The 15,953-nt window shown below is 33.2% G+C and overlaps 1 protein-coding gene across 4 annotated transcripts in view; it reads left to right on the top strand.

Moving 5' to 3' along the window:
- Window positions 1–15,953, top strand: part of Glce (glucuronic acid epimerase) — a 112,686-nt gene that overhangs the window by 56,686 nt on the left and 40,047 nt on the right. For 3 of the 4 annotated variants that reach the window (XM_048793485.1, XM_048793487.1, XM_015480483.2), the window contains exon 2: window positions 8,856–8,944. The exons of the other annotated variant lie outside the window; for it this stretch is intronic. The gene's annotated coding sequence lies outside the window, so the exon portion shown is untranslated. The remainder of the gene's footprint in view (window positions 1–8,855; window positions 8,945–15,953) is intronic. 4 annotated transcript variants of the gene reach the window in all.

The following is a 15,953-nucleotide window of genomic DNA, read 5'->3' as shown; positions in this document are numbered from 1 at the left end:
GCTCTGCCCTGCCCCTCCTACCACGCCTGCAGACCGCTGGGCCTGATCTGCAGGTTGGTCGCAGGTCTGCCTACCTTGCGGGCGCGGGCGGTGGCCCCGCTCCTCCCCTCTGGCTCGACGACAAAGCGAGAGAGACTCGGGTATCTGTGACTCACCCTCCCTACCAGGGGACCAACTGTTTCCGTCGCCGCTGGCACCGATGAAGTTCTCTCCTCGGCCGCTCTCCGATGACATCAGATCTCTGCCATGCTGGCATCCCCTGTTCTATGGCTGAATCCCATTTTCTTCTCTTCCAATAGGCGGAGCTGTGCCCTCTGAGCCGAACTTCTGCCCTCTATGTGCTGACAGAAATCCCTGTACGGTGGCTCCTGGGAGTCTCTCCTAGTCCTTCACTTTTTAACTCAGGCCTTGCAGCTTAGGAACTTTACAATGCCTGGTCTTTTACATTTTAACTCAGGCTTTGCAGTTTAGAAGCAGCTTAGAAACTTTACCCTTTCAGTTTCATGGAGCCTATGCCAAAAAACGAAAAGAAAGGAAGAAAAGAAAATAATTGAGGTATTCTTGATTCTTTTGAAAAGGAGGGAGAACCTTCCATGTTTATTAACATTAAAATATAGGAATTACTTAAATATATTCAGTGTCACAGAGAGACAGATGGAATTTACTATTTTACTAAAAAATGTGGACAGGTACATACATCATTGGAAGTCAGACTTGGGTTATTAAAGCAGCCTTTGTTTGATAAATTGAACTCTACTGAGAAAATTTTATGAAGCAATAAGCATATAGATTTGCAGTAGGTATTCTTTTTAATGGATATTGAAACTAAACTGACCTTAGTGAACTATTATAGATAATACCACAAATAGCTTCAGTTAGAAATAATATGATACCAGATCTAAGTAATTTTTTCCCCAAAATCTGTTTCTGGGGAAAATAAACCTAAATTCTTGAAGCAGACCATTTCACTTCTAATTGAATGTAATATTAAGAGAACAAAAGGCCTACAGGCAAAAATTGTTCCTTACAGAGGCTTTTTGTCTTCCATTTTAAATTAGAATACTTGTGAGCTGGCTTTTTAAAAAATGTTCAGGAGAGTTATTATCTTAGTACATACTTTTATTTAAATTAATTACTGTAATACATGGATTTTTTGTGACCACATGTATATATAGCATAATGGTACATTGGAAATTTATAGTATTACTATATTAGTTAAGGTAAGATAAATAAACTCTTTTAGAAGAATAGAATTACTTCTGAAGTATTATGTTTTCTGGCTTATATACTTGCTTCCTTGTTTCCTACTTACCCAAATAAGTAACTGTCTTTTTTCTAATAATAAAAATGGAGATAAATTTTCAGAATGCTGTCTATACATTGAATTAATCATATCCCTCACTGCATTCTATATGGACTGTAAGTAATTCTTTTTTTTAATATTTATTTTTTAGTTGTAGTTGGATACAATATCTTTAATTAATTTATTTATTTTTATGTGGTGCTGAGGATCAAACCCAAGGCCTTACCCATGTAGGCGAGCGCTCTGCTGCTGAGCCACAACCCCTGCCCCCAAATCATTATTCTTTAACAAAAATATTTAATGAAGGTTCTTTTATGATGTTATTAAGCAGATGTCAGGATTTACTCTTCAATTAGTGGAATTATGGTTGTTGGCTGATTAGAAGCCTTTGCAGGGATACACTGCCTAGAAGAAATAACATTTCCTCTATTGATTCCTAATGATTTTATGTGTCAAGACTGAGCTAAGAAACTTTGTCAGTTGCTGTGTCTTAAAAGTAGGCAGAATAAACAAGAGGATTTTTAAAGACTGTAAAATCCAAACTAAATATCCTAGAAAAGCCTTGATGACTTAAAGAAAGGCTTTTTAATTATCAGGAAAAAAAATTTAAATGAACATGCAGTAAAACTGGCTTTACCTATGTACAGTTAATACATTTCATCAGGTATATAGAATTATTTAACTACCATCACAGTCCATATGCAGAACAGTACCATTAGTTCCAAAAACTCTTTCGAGCTCTCTCCCTATGTGGTCATACCCTCCCCTTGACTCCCAATTCCTGGCAGCCACTCTTTTCACTTTTGCCTTTTCAGAAATGGCTGTTAAATGGAATTATATAGTATGAGCCATTTGAAACTGTTATGTATGCATTTACTGAGCATAATGCTATTTAGGATTATTGTAAGTTATTTTGTATATTCATATTTCATTCCTTTTTTATTGATGAGTAGTGTTTAGTTGTATGGCACCACAGTTTATTTGTTCATTAATTAAAGAGTATTTGGGTTGTGTCCAGTTTTTAACTTTTCTGAATAGAGCTGCTATAAACATTTATGTACAGGATTTTGGCTAAATATGAATTTTCTTTTCTCTTGGATGAAAATACACAGGGATGGGTTTGCTGGGTCATGTGGTAAATGTATATATTTAACTTTGTAAAAGACTGCTACCCTGTTTTCTAAAATGACTATGCCAGCTGGATGTGACAATGCACACTTATAATCCCAGCTTTTCAGGAACCTGAGGCAGAAGGACTGGAAGTTTAAGGTCAACCTGGACAACTTAGTGAGACCCTATTTAAAAATTTAAAAAGGGTTAGGAAGTTACTCCGTGGTAGAGTGTTTGAGTAGTATGTGCAAGGCCCTGGGTTCAGTTCCCAGTACTGCTAAATAAATAGATAACCATAGCATTTTGTATTACTATCATAAGTAAGTGTTCTTCTTGTTCTGCATTTTTGTCAGCACTTAGTATGGTCATTCTTTTTAATTTGAACTGTTCTAATTGATTTTATATTGCTATCTAATAATGTTTATAATTCACATTTTCCTAATAGCTAAACATCAAATTCTTTTTTTCTTCCATACAAACTATATCCTTTTTGGTGAAGGGTCTGTTCAAGACTTTTGCCCATTTTTCAATAATAACAAATTTTTTATTTTGGAGCAATTTTAAATTGATAGAATAGTTATAAAGATAATACAAATATAAAGAGAATTGCATTACGTTCCTCATACATCATCCCCTAAAGTCAACATTTTTACAAAACCAAGGGCGTTTATCAAAAAGCAAGAAACCAACATTGGTACCTTAACATTTACCAAACTCCAAATTCCAAACTCAGATTTCACCAGATTTCCCATTACCCTCCTTTTGTTCTGGGATCCAAGCCAGGATTCCACACTGCATTTGTCTTATCTCCTTAGTTGCCAACAGTTTCTCAGTCTTTCCTTGTTTTTCATGACCTTGATAGTTTTGAGTATAAGTCAAGTATTTTGTAAAATGTTATGCAGTTTGCATTTGTTTTTCTTATATTTACACTCCAGTTATGGATTTTAAAGAATAATAGCAGAGAAATAAAGTGTACTTCTCCTCCCATCTTTTCAGGGAATATGTGATGACAACATCACTTGGTAAGATAGTATTTGCCTGGTTTCTCCTCTGCAAATTTGTCTTTCTGTATTCTATTCTTTGGAAATGAGTTTCTGATTTCAGCCCACGTTTAAGAGGTAGGATATTAAGTTTTATATTATGGGTAGAATGTATCTATATACCTTATTAGGAATCCTATAAGGAAACTTTTGTTCCTTCTCTTCCATTTATTTATTTAATCACTATGTCACTACATGTACTCATTACATTGGTTTATTTTATTCTAATACAGAGTATCCCATTTATGATGGTTTGACTTACAAATTTTTCAACTTTATTATGGTGCAGATGTATACCTATACAACTTTTCTGCTTTTCCATTTTCAGTATATGCATCCAACAAAATATATATGAGGTACTCAATACTTCATTATTAAATAGGTTTTTGGGGCTGTGGCTCAGTGGTAAGAGTGCTTGCCTCGCATGTGTAAGACACTGGGTTTGATCCTCAGCACCACATTAAATAAATAAATAAATAAATAAATAAATAAATAAAATGTTGTGCCTATCTACAGCTAAATACACACACATATTATACATATATATTTATTTTAAAAATAAAATAGGTTTTGTGTTAGAAGAAGTTGCCCAGTTGAATGCTAATCTAAGTGTTCTGAGCACATTTAAGGTAGGCTAAGATCAGCTCGAATGTTCAGTAAGTTACTTGTATTAAATGCATTTTAACCTAGGATATTTTTAACGTATGTTGATTTTGTGGGTATGTAACGCTCATCATAAGTCAATGAGTATGTTGCTTATTTTGTTAAAATTGTTCTAGTGTTAGTTTCTCTCTCACATTCAAATGTCAAATGTTCTTTTTTTCATACTTACTTGATTTCTGGCACTACAAAATAATACAGACTGTTGTATATTTTCTTAATGCTAAAACTACTAGAATGACCATTTCCCCAAAGATATACAGATTCCTTGTATCGGAGAATTGTGTTAAGAAACCAGTTTCTGGATGCTGGGTAGGCTTATTGCTATTGAAATATCACTGTTTCTAGACCTTCTCAGGAGACACAGCTAGGAGATACAGGTGTGTAGTATGCTAGCCTATATATCTATACACATGTATAATTGTTTGTTTCCACCCAAATTCATGTGTGTGATTTGAAACCCAGTACCAAAGCATTCATTTTAGGCTTCTCCATCTTGATTATCTGTAACTTTCCTCTTGAAAAGTGAGAAACTCAGTTTCCATCATCCATTTACTTATTTGTTCCATTCTAGTAAAGCAAATCAGAATCTTTAACAACGTGAAATAAATGTGCCCTAACCTCTTCAGTGAGGTTTTAATTTATAATATAGTTAAAATTCATTTGTCACAGACTGCAGTTTGTTTTGAAACTCCACCAACATCTTAGTTGACTTTTTTTTTTTTTTTTTTTGGTAAATTGATTTTTTTAAAAATTTGCATTTATTAAAGTTCTGTCTTTTTGTTACATAGTTATGTGTTTTGACAAATGCATAGGGTCATACACAGACCATACAAATTTCATCACACTAAAATTTCCCCAGCATATCCTCTTTGTAGTCAGTTGCTCCTCTCTCTTCCAACCCCTGACAACCACTAATCTCATTTCTTTTTTTTTTTTTTTTTAAATATTTATTCATTTTTTTTAGTTTTCGGCGGACACAACATCTTTGTTTGTATGTGGTGCTGAGAATCGAACCCGGGCCGCACGCATGCCAGGCGAGCGTGCTACCGCTTGAGCCACATCCCCAGCCCCTCATTTCTTTTCCTATAGAGTGTCATACGAATGTAATCATATCTTGGTTTTCCTTCACTTAGCAAAATACATTTAAGATTTATCCATGTTTCAGGAATCAAATAGTTAATTTCTTTTTATTCCTGTATGAGGTTCTGTTGTATCAGTATACCACAGTTTATTTATTCACACATTGAAGAACATTTGGACTGCTTCTAGTTTTTGATGATTATGAATAAAGCATCATTAAGAATTCATGTACATGGGCTGGGGATGTGGCTCAAGCGGTAGTGCACTCGACTGGCATGCATGTGTGCGGCCTGGGTTGGATCCTCAGCAGCACATACCAACAAGGATGTTGTGTCCACTGGTAACTAAAAAATAAATATTAAAAAAAATTCTCTCTCTCTCTCTCTCTCTCTCTCTCTCTCTAAAAAAAAAAAAAAGAATTCATGTACAGATTTTTTGGTGAATATAAGTTATTAGTTCTCTTGAGTAAATAGCTAGAAATTCAGTTGCTGGGTAATAGAGTAAGTGTGTACTTTAACTTTATAAGAAAGTGCCAAACTGTTTTTGAAAGGAGTTGTGCCATTTTTCATTCTCACTAGAAATGAATGATAGTTTCTATTGCTCTGCATCCTTGGTAGCCTTTGGTATTGCCAGGTTTTTGGTATTTTATTTAAAATTTAGTTATTTTAATCCATGAGCTTTTGCTCATACTTAATTTTTTTTCTTACTTTGGAGTTTTGAGAGTTAATATATTCTGGCAAGTTCTTTATTTTACATGTGATTTACAAATATTACCTCCCTGTCTGCAGTTTATTTATCATAAAGATATCATGCCAAAGCAAAAGTTTTTAATTTTAGTAAAGTCAACTTATTACTTTTTATTATATGGATTGTGGTTTATGCCTAGTTCCAGATCACAAGGATTTTGTCATCTCTTTGTGTGTGTTTCATATTTTACATTTTGATTTATGATTCATTTTGAGTTAACTTTTGTATAATGTGAGAAGTTTAGGTCAAGTTTTCCTTTTCTCTTTGCATTTAGATACTCAGTTGTTCCAACACCATTTGTCAAAAGACTGTCCCTTGCACCTTTATCAAAATTCATTTGGGCCAGGCACAGTGTCACAGGCTTGTAATCCCAGCAGCTCAGGAGGCTGAGGTAGGAGGATTGCTAGTTCAAAGCCAGCCTCAGCAAAAGCGAGGCACTAAACAACTCAGTGAGACCTTGTCTCTAAATAAAATACAAAATAGAGCTGGGGATGTGGCCCAGTGGTCAAGTACCTCTGAGTTCAGTCTTCTGGTACCAAAACAAAACAAAGTCAGTTGGCCATGTTTATGGATATCTGTTTGTGGACATTCTACTCTATTTCATTGATTGGTATGTCTTTACCATTACCAATACCACATTGTCTTGGTAAGTGAGCTGAAGTCCTTAAAATTAAATAGTATAATTTCTTCAATTTTATTTTCTTTTAAATGGTTTTGGTTACTCTAGGTCTTTTGCTTTTTTATATTAACTTTAAAATCAGCTTCTAATATAACTACAAAAAAATCTGGAATTTAGATTGTAGTTGTATTACATCTGTAGACCAGTTTGGGGAAAATTAACTTCTTTTTACTGAATTGAGTTTTCCAGTCTAATACACACAGTATTTCCTTCTATATATTTGGTATTCTTTGACTTATTTCATTAAGATTTTGTAGTTTTTAGCATGTAGATCATGTGTATGTATTATTATATTTATACATCTAAGTGTTCATTTTTATAGAGCTATTTTGAATGGTATAATTTTGAAATTTGGGGTTCCAATTGCTAATGTGTAGAAATGTGGTTGATGTTGACCTTATATTCTTTGACCTTAATAAAGTTATTTATTAGTTCTAGTAGGTTGTGTGTATATTTGTATTCCTTGAAATTTTCTGTATAATATCATTTGCAAATAGTTGTCTTTCTTCCATACCAATCTTATCAGTCTGGTGTTACTTCTTTTTAAAATATTTGTACAGTTAAATGAAACCACATGCACCTGGTTGTTTCCATTTATTTTAAAAAAGGTTTTTACCTATAGAATCCATTTATTCAATAATTATGAAACTATGCAGATTCCATTTAGTCAATAGTTATGAAATTATGCAGCTTATATCCTGAATGAGTATTGGTACTTTGTGATTTCAGGGAATTGATTCATTTAATCTAAGTTGTTAAATTTGTGTGCATAGAATTGTTCATAGTATACCCTTATTATCATTTAAATGTTTGTGGGGTTTGCAATAAGATTTCCTCGTTTTGTTTTTGTCAGTCTTGCAAGGAAGACTGGTGTTGATTTTTTTTTTTTTAATGAGCCAGATTTTGTTTTATTGATTTTTCTGTATTATTTTACACTTTTTAATTTCTTTGATTTCTTCTATTTCATTCCTTCTGTTTGCTGGTGTTTAAGTTGCTCCTTTTTTTCTTGTTTTTAAAGTAGAAGTGTAGATTATTAATTTTGCCATTGGTTTTCTAATAAAAATATTTTTAATGCCATAAATTATCCACTAAATACTACTTTACTTACATTTTATCCACTGGTTGAATCTATCATGCAGAACCTATATATAGAGAGAGGGTAGACAGTATTACATACCTTATAATATACATGTTATATTCATTTTACATTGAATTTTTTATACATTTTGTTAAAAATGTTTTTACTTATATAAGCTTTCTTTTTCCTTGCTAGCATTTGAATGTAACAAGTTCAAAAAAACTCTTCATTTTCCCCCCGAATCTCTTCTCTCTGTTGTTCAGGTTGGATAACTTCTATCAGTAGTAAATTCCCTGATTTTTTTTTTCTTCTGTCATCTCCATTCTGTTGAGTTTATTTAATAAACTTTTTATTTTGGTTATTGATATTTTTCAATTTCCAAGATTTCCATTAGATTCTTTTTTATATTTTCTATTTCTTTGCTGAGCCTTCCTATCTTTCTACTTGTTTCAAGAATGTTCTTGCTTGTTGAAGCACTTTGTGATAATTACTTTAATATCTTCATCAACAATTCCAACATCTGTTCTTGGTGTTGGCATTTTTCCCCAGACAAGTTGAAATTTTCCTGTTTTTTTTTTCTAGTAATTTTGGATTATATCCTGAATATTTAACTACATAATATGAGATTTTGGATCTTGTTTTAAATCCAGTGCAGAATGTTGATGTATTTGTTTTAGTAGGCAGTCCACCCAGTTAGGTTCTGACTGCAAGTTCTCCCTCAGAGTTTTAGGACTCCATTGCTACTGTTGCTGCAGCTGCCACACATGGCTGGGCTGAGAGAATGGAAAGAAAAGGGAAAGAAAAAAGATTTCCACATTTTCTTGTGAATGTTAGAAGACCATTTTCCCTCTCTTCTAGTCACAGCTAGAGGGCCTCCCCTGAAGCTTTCCATTTGGACTGCTCTAGTTCAGGCTGGATGATACCAGAGGGGATCAAAATGGTAACCTATCATTGCATCAGTGGTACTTTAAATTCTAATGCTCTTATACAATCTGCCTGCTACTGTTTACTTTTTAGAGTTCTTAAGTAGCTGTTCCAGGCATTCTATCCAGGTTTTGTAGCTATGTGCACTTGGAGAGGCAGGTTGGAGTGTGATTACTCCATTTTATCTGCAACTGGAACCTGACTTAAAAGTTTCCAATTTTGTTTCTCTAGGAATTTAACAAGAAACAAATTTTGATTCAACTATATTTTGAATTGAAGCCAGAAATATATTAGAGTTTAGATTCTTTCATTTGATTAAGGTAAGATTACTTAATAAAATATTATTGTACCCTTTATATTTTAATGTTTTATTAGCATTTTAATTTCCTAGTCTAACTGGAGATTCTGAGCTCAGAAAAAAATTTCATGGTCCCTTTATCATTTAAATACTTGTAACAACTATCAGATGGAAGTGAAACATGATTTTATGTTCACTGAAAGTGTTATGTATTGAAAATCAAATTTTTTTTGCCTATAGTAGAAATTAGCCCTGGCCACCTATTTTGTAAATAATGTTTTAATGGCTCATAGCCACACCCCTTTATTACATACCATCTATGGCTACCTTAGCATTATTGTGGAAGAGTTCATTAGTTGCAATAGTGTCTGTAGACTTCACATGCCTAAAATCTGGCTCTTGAGGAAAGTTTGCTCTTGGCCTAGAATATTGAATCGTGATATCTTACTGTACTGTGTAATTATGTGTGAAATGATAGCTGATTTTAGTTTTCAGTAAGGGTTGTCATATAAAAACTAACTCAAAATTTGAATATGTATGTTAAGAAATGTATATGTCTACACCAAACCTAGCATCTTTGAAGTGAAATATCTATATAATTTTTTAGAGGAGATATTAGTTTTCTGGAATAATTGGTTTTAAAAGTAAGACCTAATACTAGCAGTTACATGTCATGGGTTTATTTCTGACTATAACTCTTAATTTTGCTTATATTTTCAAAAAAACAAAAAAGTTTATATGATAAAGGTCAGGCTTGTTCCTGCTCTAAAAATGTATTCATATAAATTAATTATATTTTACCTTTTCTAGCAGATTTTGAAGCTGGTAATATTTTGGTATTAATGATTATATGCTTTTAATATCTGACCTAATATAAAATAATTGGTTTACAGGAGTTTTTAAAATGAAAAGAATTGCAATTATATTACCATTTATAACTACATTAGTGGGTAAAGTTGGAATTGCGTTACTCTGTGAGATTTAAATTGAATCATTTATATAGTTGGCCCTATATATCTATGAGTTCTGCTTTGGCAGATTCAACCAACCTTAAGTCAAAAACATTCTCAAAAAAATTTGTACAAACTTAATTTTCATATGATTATTCCCTAAATAGCTATAGTATAACAACTATTAACATAGCATTTACATTGTAGTCGATATTGTAAGTAATCTTGAAATGATTTACAGTTATAGGTGGGTATGTGTAGGTTATGTCATATGCTGTGCCACTTTATGTAAGGCACTTCAGCATCCACATATTTTGGTATCCTTTGGTGGGGGGTGGTACTGAACTCATCCCTGGTGGATATTGAGAGTTGAGTTTACTTGTTTGTGATTACTGAAATAATAAGTATTCAAAACTTGAAATAGAAGAAAATAAAATTTGAGCTTAGAAAGTATAAAATGTTTACCATGTTTCTTAGGAATCTCAGCTGAAGGGGGCAAAAATCATATTGTAAAAGTGTGCCATATTCAATGTAAAGGAATTTCTCTGTTTGGAGCATTAAAATCAGCAGGGGTGGGTATCTTAGTTTTGTTTGTTTTCGTTTTTGTTTTTTGGGTTTTTTTGCGAGTTTCCAAGTAATTTTTTTTAAGTAAGTTTCTATAATCTTCATCTTGTAAAGTGCTATTCCATTTTAAAAACAGTCTCTTTTTGTTTTGTTTCTTTATTGAGACAAGGTCTTTCTGTGTTGTGTAAGCTGGCCTTGAACTCCCACGTTAGCCTCACAAGTACAGCTGAGACCACAGGTGTGCACTATCAGGCCCAGCTGGAAAAAAGCTTATTTTATATCATAATTTATATCATAAAAGCAGCTTATTTTATGCCTAAACTGATATATATTTGGTTTCTTAATAGACTAGTATAAGGTATCTTTGTTAGCTTGTAATCTTACAAGGCATTTTTAAAACTTTATAAAGTTTACTTTTTATAAGGTAAAATCTGGCGATTTTAAAAAAAAACTGCATCTTTTATACTATCATGCATTTCACATTTAAATTAGTATGGGCTTAGAATGCTCATACATTTGAATTATGAAAGATAATAAAATTAAGTTGTAGAAGAGATGAGAATCTTGATAGCTTTAGTATGTTAATGAGGCATGTTTTGTTTAGCTTTGGTCTAACCTGAATTGAATTTGAAAAGTATCTATCTGATTTGTAGACTGAGACTGATGAATAAAATAATAAATTTATTATGAATAAATACATAAAATTTCCTTTTAAATGATATTAGAAAGTACTTCTAATATTTTTGCCTGTATCAAAATTATAGCTTAAGACACATTTTTAAAACTTCTCTGATTTATGTTTCAGTTGTAATTAAAAATAAGATATAGGGAAATAAACCTATAGAGAACTTCACACTGATGTTTTTTCTTCCTTATAACCGTAGATTAGTCAGATTTTTCTAGGTCAGCATAAAATTTTTTATTTTAAAAATCAAATACTGACTTGTTTCCAGTTTGACAGTATCATTAAAATAAAATTTGTTTTAAAAATAGGGCAGAATTTTTCTTTGAATATGCTCCTTGTGTTTTAGAGTATGTATGACCAGTTTGAAAATAAACCAGGAGATAATTTAAAACACTTTGTTTTAATTGACTATGATGGGGTTTTCTTAAACTTTAAATAATGTTTTTGTTTTTCCAAATGTAGTGTTCATACAGTCATTTTCTATCCAATAGAATTGTTTTGGGAAAAATATAATATTCACTCAGTTTGCTATTAAGAAAGATATACATAGATTGGAAGAGAAGGATAAAGTCTATGACTTTTTTTTTCTTAATGTTAACATCTTATATAACCATGAAACGGTAATCACAACTAAAGAAACAATATTGGCTTATTAAACTACAGACTATGAGAATTTCACCAGTTTTTCCATTAATGCCCTGTCCTAGATCTCTTGTTACTTAGTTACTACATTCATATCCTCTTAGCCTCTTCCAATCTCTGACAGTAGTTCCCCAGTCTTGTCTTTCATGACTGCGTACTTTGTTTTCCATGTTATTTCATTTAATCCTTACATTTAATTTACAAAGTAGGTATAATTCATGTTTTACAAATAAGGAAAATATGTCCAAAGGTAAACACAGCCAAGAGTGATAGAGTCAGGATTTGAACCTTTATCTTCTGGGATCTATAGGTCCATGTTCTTCTTCATGACACTCTATTACTTCCCTTAACAAAAGTAATGAAATTTTCTCTAAGCTTTTAGCTTCTGGGGAGGAAACATGTAATTAGGTAAGATTGATAAGATTAACTTGTCCTTATGTAATGTTTTTCTCATCTTTAAGCGTTTCAGTTTTTGAAAACCTGTTGTATATGCTATCTGAGGAAATGACTGGCATAATACTTGAAGTGCTAATCAGGTGGCTAAATCTCCATTTGCTATCTCAGAAAAGATTCTGTAATGACATTGATCATTAATAGTTCTCTCAAAAACAAAAATCAATTATGAGTCAAAAATAATACACACCTGCTTTGCTGTTAGCAGTTAAAATATCTAAAAAATTCAACACATGTTCAGTAACTTCTTGATAGTCTAATTAAACTCTTAGAAATTATACTTAGTATAATATTTTCAAAGCACACTTGTATAACTGCAAATAATACTTTAAGCTGTTTTGTCAGTAAACTCATTTTATGATAGATCAATAAACTCCATTTGTACAGTGATTAAACCGTCTTTATCTTAATGATATTTTACCTTATAGTAATGTTATACTGTTAAGATTAATGACATTATAAGAGTTTTTCTTAATATTTTTATTATACTAGTGGCCTTTTTGTATACTTACTGTAAATTTAGCTATAGACCAGGCATTACTTAATATTTATTTTCAGCATGATAACATTCTCAAATCAATAAATATAGAAAATATTTCAAGTAGGATGAAACTGTATGAAAAACTTTCTCAGTTTATATATATAAGCAAGCTACAGACTTTTGTTTTAAAAGCAATAAATGTTACTTGACATTTGGTAAGGAAAAAGTCCAACAATTCAGTATTTCTTTTGTAACATTTTAGGGTAAAGTATATTGCAGTACTATGTGTGGCAATATAAAAGCATTACTTAAGTATATTTATGTATTTCTTTTGATGTTGCAGGTAGATCAATAGGGAAAGCATAGCCTTGGTATTCAGAAGAGTTGAGTTCACATGTTAGTCAACCAAAGCTAATTATGTGACTTTGAACAAGTCATTAAACTCTAAATATTAATTTTTTTTTGTTCATTAGCAAAGTAATTAGTAGTTAGGGTTTCTAAGATTATTTTCAACTTAACTATTTTTTGTGGTTCTTCTAATTTTGTATTTTGATAAAAAATACACATAACAAATTTTATTATCTTAACCATTTTTAAGTATTCAGTCCATTCATGATGCCATACATCTGTGAAACTTTGTAACGATTAAAAATAACTGCCCAGTAACTTCCTGCTTCACCTGGCAACCACCATTCTTCTGTCTCTTTCCATGGTTTTGTCTATTCTAAGTACTTCATATAAGTGGAATTATAAGTCATAGAGTATTTTTTTTGACATTGTTATTTCACTTATAAGAATCCTTAAATTATAAGAGTCCTTAAAATTCATCCATTTTGTAGCATATGCCAGAATATTCTTCCTTTTAAAGGTTGAATAATAATAGTCTATTATTGCCGCAGTCTGGCTGGGCACAAATAACCGAGCCACCATGAGGCACTTGTAGGTTCAAACAGGAACTACTTTATTGCCCGAACTCTCACCGGCACTCCACTCGAGTTCCCCGGGAACTCTCCCAGCCCTCAACCGGGCTTCACGAGAACTCAACTGGAACTCCGTGAGAACTCAACGGGAGCTCTGCGAGAACTCAAAAGTAGTGGGAGCCCGAGGCAGCAAGAGCCGCCCTATTGCTGGACAGCAGGGGTCTATATACAACTGAATACACAGCCTGTTTCAATCCAGCATCATCCAGTCACAGAAATTATACACAGCTTAATTATCATCATCTTAATGGCTTGCTGGCATCACCTCTCAACCACTCCTTCTGGCAAAATCCCAGGCACCATCCCGACTCAGCTGTGGCTCTCAACATCTCCCCCTTCTGTTTAAACAACAAGCATGTGGCTTAGGGACCATGCCTGTCTTAGGTTGTCCAATACTACATATGGTCCTCACCCGACATCGGATGAGCTGACCTCAAGGCGTCAGCCTCCTGTCTTAGGTTGGTACCTTTGCAATTGGATCTTACCCGTCATTGACTACCGGCCCAGCATACAGCCATACTTGTGGATAGGCCTTTGCACCAGTGGGGGGGTGAGGTTCTTTGCCTCACCTCTGTTGGCCCCCAAATATTAGCTGAATGACTATCACAAGCAGAAGGGAGGAGGATACAAAATGCCACAACACCAAGCCAATTGACGGCTCCTTTTGGGAAAATTGTACCACCGATGACACCATCAGCAAAGATACCCCAGCATTACCACAATTCACTGCACCAACAGATAGTTCACAATGCATACACGTGATACATAGTCCAGGCAAGTTCTGCAAGCAGTTCAAAGCAGAGGAATCTATTAATATGTCCATTTCCTCCCAAAGTAAATCGACTTCTTGATTGAGCATCACTTGTTGAGTTACATTATTCATTGATATATCAGTTTATACAGTTTGTTGTGATAGCTATCGCAGAAGCTGTAGTTTGGTTTTATCTTTGTCTTCACTGGCACTGAGATGAAGATAGGAATTCTGGCAATGATGGCTAAAAAAAAATTATGTAACATTCCAGCAGGCACTGAAAAAAAAAAAAAAGCAATTTTCTAAACAGTTTAGTATCCTGAATAGAATTAGATATAATGAAAAGGAAAGGTGAAAGTAAACAAACAGATCTGTTAACCTTTTTTGTTCACATTTTAAAACAATCCTTAACAGCTGTTTACCCAGTTTAAATTAAACCATTTAAATCACGTGAATAATAAAAAAAAAAAATTGGATCCATTTTTTCATGAGCGCTCTTCATATATGATATATGGACATACGCACATACAGACATACAACACAAAACACAAGTGTGCACACATAATACAATACATACAACACATATCAATAGTAAAGGCCTTGTAGCTTTTCACAGGTGAAATCCCCATTGCAATGCTCAAAAACTCCACAGCCAAAAAATAGAACTGATCAGAAAAACATTAACCTAGGTCTGTATGAGCTCAAAAAACAAAATAGAACTTCATGATGTGGGAAAGAACAATGATAAAATAGATATTGGAAAAGGCATCCTGGTTACCACCTGGGTTTGATTCTTCTTTTGATATCCCATCCTTCTTCCTGTAACTTGCATATAGATTTGAAGGTATTCCCACAAGTAAGCCTCAAGGTTTTTTACATTTGAAATAGGCCTTAATGGTGTTCATTATTCATTAGCCTCCAGGTGTGGGAGAACCACTGTCGCAGATGTAAGGATAGCCGAACTGGAGTTCTGGATATCAGCTGTTATGGATTTGAGCCAAATCATCTTCTTTTTGGTCTGTAGAAATTGCTTTAGTTAATCTCTCTGGAATCCAAATTGGCTGCTGTTCTCCCTGTGGAAACACACAAACAGACCTCCAACTCCAGACAATCACTGGGTCAGGACCTTTCCATTGTCCTGTTAGAATATCCTTCCAAAGTACCTTGGGCTTATGTACATTTTTTGGACACATGTTCCTTTCTGCAGCACTAAGCCCTGATGAATCCAAATTTAAAATAGAGTAAAAAGGGTTATTTTAAGTTTATCTTTGGGGGATATATACCCCTTCCCAATTCCCTCTTTTTGCTTTAATAAGTACATTTTAATAGTTTTATGAGCTCTTTCAACTATGCCTTGTCCCTGTGGATTGTATGGGATTCCTGTTATATGAGTAATGCCAAATGATGAGCAAAATTGTTTAAAAGAGGTAGAAGTATAGCCAGGCCCATTATCTGTTTTTAACTGTTTTGGAATGCCCACAGTGGCAAAATTTTGTAAGCAATGAGCTATAATATCTTTAGTTTT

The sequence above is a fragment of the Marmota marmota genome, unplaced genomic scaffold, assembly GCF_001458135.2.
Source record: "Marmota marmota marmota unplaced genomic scaffold, marMar, whole genome shotgun sequence".
Lineage (NCBI taxonomy): Eukaryota > Metazoa > Chordata > Mammalia > Rodentia > Sciuridae > Marmota > Marmota marmota.
This window is presented reverse-complemented; position numbering and strand designations above follow the sequence as displayed.